Source organism: Nannospalax galili, unplaced genomic scaffold (genome assembly GCF_000622305.1).
Source record: "Nannospalax galili isolate Female #2095 unplaced genomic scaffold, S.galili_v1.0 scaffold25, whole genome shotgun sequence".
Classification (NCBI taxonomy): Eukaryota; Metazoa; Chordata; class Mammalia; order Rodentia; family Spalacidae; genus Nannospalax; species Nannospalax galili.
The window spans coordinates 463,843-472,544 of record NW_008355642.1 but is presented as its reverse complement, the minus strand read 5'-3'; positions in this window follow the sequence as shown (position 1 = coordinate 472,544).

Sequence of the window (8,702 nt, the reverse complement as noted above, 5' to 3'; positions counted from 1 at the left end):
TTTTTTAATATATATTTTTTAGAAGAAGTATATCATTACAGCTTCAATATACTCAATAACAGTTTCCAAAGCAAAGATACAGCTCTTTCAAAAGTGGCTATTAAATTTTTAAGTTTGCTGTTGAATTAATACAGTTGTACAATATTAAAGTAAGTATAAGCCCTGTAAGACATAAAATTGAATGAGTTTTTAACCTTTAAAAAAGACCTCCATTTCTTTTAAAAATATACTGTTTCTTACAGAAAGACTCATTGTTTTTGTTAATAACACTGAGATGTCGGCGCATGCTTCTCTAATCTGTATGTATCTGTTATTAGTCATCATCGGTTGCACTTGGATCCTTGGCTCCTGTGTATGTCTATAAAGTCACTGGGTAGATTTCAATAGTAATGTTTATCACCACTACTAATTAATGTGATATAAATATTTATGCTTCCTCCTCAAATATAATTCAATTTTTAATTGTTGATTTTGTGTGTGTGTGTGTGTGTGTGTGTGTGTGTGTGTATCACACAGAACATCCCAAATCATTTTATTCAACTATAACCCACTTCCCAGATGGCACAGTCCCATAGCCTCCCTCCCCCCACTAGAGCCCTTATACTCTGTTATACCTGCTACTGTCTGCTCTGTTGTTGGCACCCCTAGCCATTCCCCACTACTTGTCCATCTGGTGAATCTAGTCAGCCTATCTAGAGGTCTTTGTTTTAGAAAGGTCAGGTATTCCTCATCTAGCAGCAATCAGTTGTCATTCCTTTAGATAAGATTTGGGTCTGCTGTTCATTTTACCAGTTCTATGCTGGGTTACTATCTGGGAGTCCCTTGGGACACCCTGGCCAACAACTCAAAAGAAGGTATCTCCTATCTGGCATTGTTGCTTGTTATGTAGCCTTTAGCTATGCATATGGACTCTTAAGAAATTATATTGGCCCCTTTAATCTTTGGCTATACTTTCTTTTTGGGTGTTTAAGGCCACACAGTTGGTCCAGGTAAACCAATTTATTTTTACTCCTAAGGTCATTTGAGGATCTGTTGCTCAAGGGGTCACACGGGCTTGGAAGGAGCCCCTGGCCCCTTTCTTTTACCAGTTCCGCCTAGGTGAAGATAAGTCATAGGTCCTACTCGACCATGGCTGGCTTCATTTGGAAGCATGGAGGAAATGATTCCTCTGTGTTGACCCTCCTCTTTGTAGACTGGACACCATCTTGAGGGGTCTCCACAGCCTCCTTGCTCAAGAGGACAGGTGACCCACCACAATTACAGGACATTTTGAGAGATGCTCATAGTCCCCTGAACTAGTCAACATAAGAGGGCAAGGAGAAAAAAACTGTCTTTATGTCCCTCTGACCAAATTAGTATATGCCTCAAGGTATATCTGTTAAACATCCAAGAAGGTTAATTCCACTAGTCTGGGAATTTATTACTGTGTGCCATGTAGATAAATCCCGGACAAAGACCAATTGTTTTCAGGTAAACCTTGCCTAGACATATATTTCTTGATCTGTTATGTATAATTTGTCAGTAGGTTGTTGGACTAATATGGTTCCCTCTGGTTTTTAAAACTAGCTAGGCATTTTTTATCTCTCACATAGTCTCACCCATCCATCATGGTTTCCCCAATTAAGGTGTGCCCATTCCCCCCTTTGTCCCTTAATAATACCCTTCTCCTTCGATCCTACCTCTCTTGAGCTCCTTCTTCCCCTTTATCCCCTAGGTTCCTAGTATGCCCTTCCCTCCCCCTCCCTTACACTAACCCAATTTTTATCCACATCTCCCTTATTAAGGCCTGTTTCCTACTGTTCTTCTCTTTCAGGTTCTTTCTTTTCCTTTACCTCCCTGGTACCTTTCCACTATCCTGGGTCCTATACTTACATCTGGATGGATACTCACTTATCAGGGTTTGGTTCTAGGATCCACATATGAGGGAAAACACACGTCGATTTTTTTTCCTGAGTCTGTGTCACTTCACTTGGTATAACAGTTTCTAGTTCCATTCCTTTACCTGCAAGTTTCATGATTTCATCTTTCTTTACTGCTGAGTAAAAATCCATCATATAAATATACCACATTTTCATTATGTAATTGTCAATTGAGGGACACTTAGGGTGCTTCCATCTCTTAGCTATTGTGAAAATAGCAGCAACAAACATGGATGTACAAGTATCTCTACAATAGGATAAGTTCTTTGGGTATATGCCAAGTACTGGTATAACTGGATCAATTGGTAGGTTCATTTGTAGTTTTTTTAAGAGTTCTCACTGTTTTCAGTAGGGGTTGAACAAGTTTGCAGCCCCACCAGCAGTGGGTGAGTGGTCCCCTTTCCCCACATCCTCTCCAACATTTGGTATCATTTGTTCTCTTGATCTTAGCCAGTCTGAGACGGGGGATAAGATGACCTTAAAGTGGTTTAAATTTGCATTTCCCTAATTACTAGTGATGTTGGACATGTTTTAAGATGCTTCTTAGCCATCTTTACTTCTTCTTTTGAGAACTCTCTGTTCAGCTTCTTAGCCCATCTTTTAGTTGGGTTACTTCCTGTCTTGATTCTCTCTTTTTGGAGTTATTTATATATTCCGGATGTTAAAACTCTGTCAATGTTTTGCTGGTGAAGATTTTCTTGCATTCTGAGGGATTTCTCTTCACTTCCCTGTTTTCGCCTTTGATCTACAGAAGCTTTTTAGTTTAATGAGGTCCAATTTTTTGATTCTTGACCTTGTTTCCTGAGCAATTGATCTCCAGTTTAGAAAATCCTTTCCTACACCTATATCTTGTAGGTTTTTGCCAATGTTTTCTTCTAACAGTTTCAGAGTTTCAGGCTTCACATTGAGGTCTTTGATCTATTTGGAATTGACTTTTGTGCAAGGTCATTCTTCTACAGGTGGACATCCAGTTTTGCCAGCACCACTTGCTGAACATGCTGTCTTTCCTCCAGTGAATGTTCTTGGCCCCTTTGTCAAATATCGGGTGGCTGAAATTGCATGTACTCATATTTGGGTCTTCAGTTTTGTTCCATCGATCTATGGGTGTATTTTTGTGCCAGTATCATGTTGTTTTTATGACTATACCTCTGTAATACAGCTTAAAATCTGGTATAGTAATCCCCCAGCATTGCTCTTAGTGCTCAGGGTTGCTTTGTATATCTGAGGTCTTTGTGCTTCCATAAGTGTCTTAGGATGTTTTTTTCCAATTCTGTTGAAAATGTAATGGAGATTATGATTGATATTGCATTGAATCTATAAATGACTTTTGGTAGGATGGTCATATTCACAATATTAATTCTTCCAATCCATGAGCATGGGAGGAACTTCCACCTTCTGATGTCTTCCTCAATCTCTCTCTTTAAAGATTTAAAATTTTCATTGTAGAGATCATTAATATTTTGTTCAGGTTTACTCTGAGATTTTTTTTTTTTGCAGCTATTGTGAAGGGGAGTGTTTCCATGTACTCTTTCTCTGTTTGTTATTTGTGTATAGTAAAGGCTACAGACTTTTGTATGTTAATTTTGTAACCTGCCACTTTACTGAACGTGTCAATAATTTCTAGGATTTTTCTGGTGGAATTTTTGGCATCCCTTAGATATAATATCATATCTGCAAAAAGGGATACTTTGATCTCTTCTTTTCCAATTATTGGTCTTTTGGATGTGGGTCTATAGTTTTCTTTTTTGGTTGTATCTTCACCTTACTTTGGTATTAGAGTGATGCTGGCTTCATAGAAGGAATTTGGAAGTTCTCCCTCCATTTCTATCTTTTTGAATAAATTAAGTAATATTGGATGTAGATCTTCTTTAAATGTCTGATAGAATTCTGCTGTAAATCCATCTGGCTCTGGGCTTTTTTTTAGTCGGGAGTTTTTGTATTACTCTTTCAATCTTTTTGTGTTATGGGTCTGTTTAAGCTGTTAATCTCCTCTTGGTTTAGTTTTGGTGGTTCCCATGCCTTTATTTATCTGTCGATTTCTTTTAGGTTTTCAAATTTAGTCGCATATAGATTTTTAAAGTATTTCCGTGCAATGTTCTGTATCTTTCTGGTGTCTGGTGTGATATTTCCCCTTTCATCTCTGATTTTGTTGATCTGGAGGTGCTCTTTCTTTCATTTGGGTAACTGTGCTAGCGGGCTGTCAATCTTGTTTGTTTGTCTTTTCAAAGAAATAGCTCTTGGATTCGTTGATTCTTTGTATTTTTCCTTGTTTTGATTTCATTCATTTCTGCCCTGATTTTTGTTATTTCTTCTTGTCTGCTGGGTTTGGGTTTCATTTATTATTGCTTTTCAAGTATCTTGAGTTGCAATGTTAAGACATTTATTTGTGTTCTTTCCGATTTTTTGGTGTAGGCACTTGGAGCTATAAACTTCCCTCTAAGAACAGCTTTCAGCATGTCCCAGACTTTTGTTGTGTTGTATTGTCCTTTTCATTTAGTTCCAGGAATACTTTTATTTCTTTCTTAATTTCTCTTTTGACCCATTCGTCATTCAGGCATGTGTTGTTTAATCTCCATGTGCTCATGTGGTGACTAGGGCTTCTTCTGATGTTGATTTTAAGCTTTGTTGCATTGTGGTCTGATAGAATGCATGGAATTATTTCAAACTTTTTGTACAGGTTTGTTTTGTACTCCAGCATATGGTCAATTTTGGAAAAGGTTCCATTGGATGCTGAGTAGAAATTATGTCCTTTGGTGCTTGGGTAAAATACTTGGTAGATTGTCCCGACCCGCAGGACACTTCTACAGTGGCACGACGAGTGGGGGTCCTAGAAAGAATGACAAACAAGGAACACGAAGAAAGGGAGCAAGACAGTGTTCTGATCAAGCTCCAAAATTTTATTTGAAAGCAGCAGACATATATACTGGTAGTGGAAAAGGGGGGGGAGGTGAGAAGAAGGAAAGTGCTGGGAAGACACTACTTGGTGTTGTTGGATGCTATAGCTAGGGAGGGTTATTCAAGGGGCATTTCTTATCCTAAAGGAACATCTGCTAACTGTTATGGTGAGCATAAAACATTTCTCAAGGCTGACTTAGCCTGGGTCACAAAGTTGTTTTTCTACATTCTTTAACTAAGTGCTATCTTATAGAAACTTACAGAAAACCATTAAGCTGTTTTTTCTCAAGGCCATAAAGATTTACAGGAAACCATAAAGCTGTCTTTCTCTCAAAGCCATAAAGATGTTTCTCTTCTGGCCTTTTGGCTCCCAACACATTAATCCTAACACTCGGGAGGCAGAGGCAGGAGGATCTCTGTGAGTTCAAAACCAGCCTGGTTTACATAGTGAGTTCCAGGTCAGCTGGGACTACAGGGGGACCATGTCTCAAAAAGACTGAAAGACATATCTAATGGAGACAGTGGGGTATTGAATTCCCCTACTATTAATGAGTTGGAATTAATCTGGGTCTTAAAGTCCTGTAGTATTGTTTTTAATGAAGTTGGGTGCACCACAGTTTGGGGAATATACATTCATGATTGTTATATCTTCTTGTTTTATTATTCCTTTGATGAGAATGTAGTGGCCCTCTTTATCTCTTCTGATTAGATTTATTTTAAAGTCTATTTTGGCAGATATTAGAATTGCAACACTATTTTATTTCTTAGTCCCATTAGCTTGGTATATATCTTTCTGTCCTTTCACCTTAAGATAGTGCCTGTCCTTGAACATGAGATGTGTTTCTTGCAGACAAAAAAAGATGGGTTTTGTTTCTTAATCCATTCACATAGTCTGTGTCTTTGGACTGGGGTGTTCAGTCCATTAATATTTAAAGTTATTAATGAAAGATGTGTATTGAATCCTGTCATTTTTATTTCTGTTTACATTCTTGATATAGCTGTACTTTTCCACAGTTATAACTTCATTGAATTTCTTTCCGCAACCCCTTGGGTATAGTCATTCCTTTCTTCAGCTCTTTGTTTTGCTTCCAGAACTCTCTGAAGGCCTGGTTTTGTGGATATGAATTCCCTCAGCCTATTTATGTCATGGAAGATTTTTCTTTTCCCTTCGACTATAATAGACATTTTGGCTGGGTAAAGTAATCTGGGTTGGCATCTGTGGTCATTTAAAATGGGGAATACTTTGGTCCAGGCTCTTTTGGCATTCATAGTTTGCACTGAAAAGTCAGCTGTAATCCTGATGCATTTTCCTTTATATGTGACTTATTGTTTCTCTTTTGCAGCTTTCAGTACTGTCTCCTTTTTTTCCATATGTTTAGTATTTTTACTATGATGTGCAGTGGAGAGTTTCTTTTCTTGTCCTGTTTGCTGTTCTATATGCTTCCTGTATTTGTATGGGTATGCCTTTCTTTAATTTTGGGAAATTTTCTTCTACAATTCTGTTGAAGATCTGGTCCATCCCATTATCTTGGGATTCTTCTCCTTCTTGTATGCCTATGATTTGTAATTTTGGTCTTTTTATGGTGTCACACAATTCTGGCATATTCCATTCTTGTGATTTCTTAAATTTTTCATAATGTATGCTTGAGTGGTCTAGTTTTCCCACTTTATCTTCCAGTCTTGATTCTCTGTTTTCCATTTCATTCATTCTAGTGGCAAGGCTTTCTCCTGTTGTTTCTAATTGGCTTACAGAGTATTTCACATCCTTCTTCATTGTAGCCTGAGTAGTCTTCAATATTTCTAGCTCTTTTCTGAATTCATTCAAAAGTTTATTCCTATCTTCCTTCAGTTCTTTGATTTCCTTGTTTCTGTGTTCTTTATATTCACTGCTTTTATCATGTGTATAATTGGTCTTTTGAGTTCCATGTCCTGCATTATCTCTAGGGGGTTCTCATTGTACTCCTCTAGAGGACTATTGGTATTTGGTGGGGATATGTTATTTTGGTTTTGCATGTTATCATTTGTTCTCTATGTTTTGACATGTGAATTTCTTTTGTAGTTTCTGATTCTTGTGTGAGACTCAGGCTTTCGAGTTTAGGTCTGCTTCTTTTTGTAAACTATATGTGCCTTTGTGGTTTACTTTTGGGGCATGGAAATCTCATTTGTCTAAGTTTCCCATTCTCTCCTTTGATTTTGTATTGGAGTGGCCAGATTGCTTTTGTCTTCAGGAGTTCCCACAGAGGCCCAAATCAGATGAGGATCAGATGCTCTCAGGCTTTCTCCTAAAGTCTGGATCTCTCCAGGAAAGATGTTGTCCTCAGGAATTTGGGGGTTGGACTGGCCTGGGAACAGGGCCCAGGAAAGATGCTGGTCTCCGGCAGCTGATGGCCATGCCACCCAGAGATTCAAAGGGAGATGGGGGCGGGAAGAGAACCCAAGGACTCCTGGGGATTGCAGGGAGGAACTGGGTGGTCTGAATGCAAAGGATCAGGAAGCAGAGAGGTCATCCATAGTGTCCAGGAAAGAGGCTGGTGGGTTGTGAAGCCCAATGGAGCAGAGGGAGGTGAGGGTGGGACCAGGCCCACAGGGCTCCAGAGGTCCATGAGTGGGAACTGGGTTTGTCTGGATGCAAAGGATCAGGAAGCAGTGGTGGTTCTGGGCTGAGAAGTCAGCCCTGGTGTCCAGGTAAGAGGCTGGCGGGCCATGCAGCCCAAGGAAGAAGAGGGAGGTGCGGGCAGGACCAGGCCCAGAGGGCTCCTGGGGACCACGAGAAGGAACTGGATTGGTCTGGATGCTAAGGATCAGGAAGCAGTGGTGGTTCCCCCAGTGTCTAGGGTGCAAAGATAAGGAATGGGACAGCACCCAGGCTAGGAGGAGAGACAGGGGGGATGATGGGAGTGTGAATTAGGCTGGGGGAGTTAAGGTGTGGAGAGTCCAATGGACTTACCCAGGAGAGAGGCCTGCAGGTCATACAGGCCCAGGGAAGTAGAGCATAAAGCAATATTTTTAATCACATCCATTTTCTGTATCTGTGGAGGTCATCTTGTGGATTTTGTTCTGCTGATGTGATATATTGTGCTTATTGATGTGGATGTGTTAAAATACCCTCTCATTTTCAGGATAAATTCCATTCCCAGGCTGTGTAATCTATTCGATGTACAGTTTAACTTGGTTTGTTATTATTTTATTGAGAATCTTTGTATCTACTTTGATCAACGTCTGTAATCCCTGACTTTGAGTGTGTGTGTGTGTGTGTGTGTGTGTGTGTGTGTGTGTGTGTTTATCTGTGTATGTCTTCCCCTGGTTCTAATAGTTGAGTAATGCTATCTCTGTAAAATGAATTTGGGAAAATGACTTTCTTTTGAATTACTTACAACAATGAAGAATTGGTAGTGGTTTTCTAACAGCAGTGAAGACTTCCAATATTGGATTTCTTTTGTTGGGAAACTTTTCATTAGTGATTCAGTTTTGTTGTTTGTTACTGTCCTGTTTGTGTTTTCTATTTCTTCATGGTTCAATCTTGCTGGAGATAAACAGATTCAGGACTTTACTCATTCTTCAGGGTTTTCCAATATGCTGACAATTAGTTCTTCATAATCATCTTTTTAATTTTGATCGTCTCTTATTTTTTCTCTTTTTTCTTAGTCTAACCAAGCATATTTAATTTTTTCATTACTTATTATTATTATTATTATTATTTGTGTCAACATTTAAGAGTTGGTTCTCTCCTTCCATCATGTATTCCAGGGATCTCACTCAGGTCATCAGGCTTATACAAAATGTGCTTTTACTTGTGGAACCGTCTCACAGGCCCAATAATTCTTAAAAGTTTTTTAATTGAATTTTTGCAAAATTCATACAATAAATTTTGATCGAATTTAAATCCTT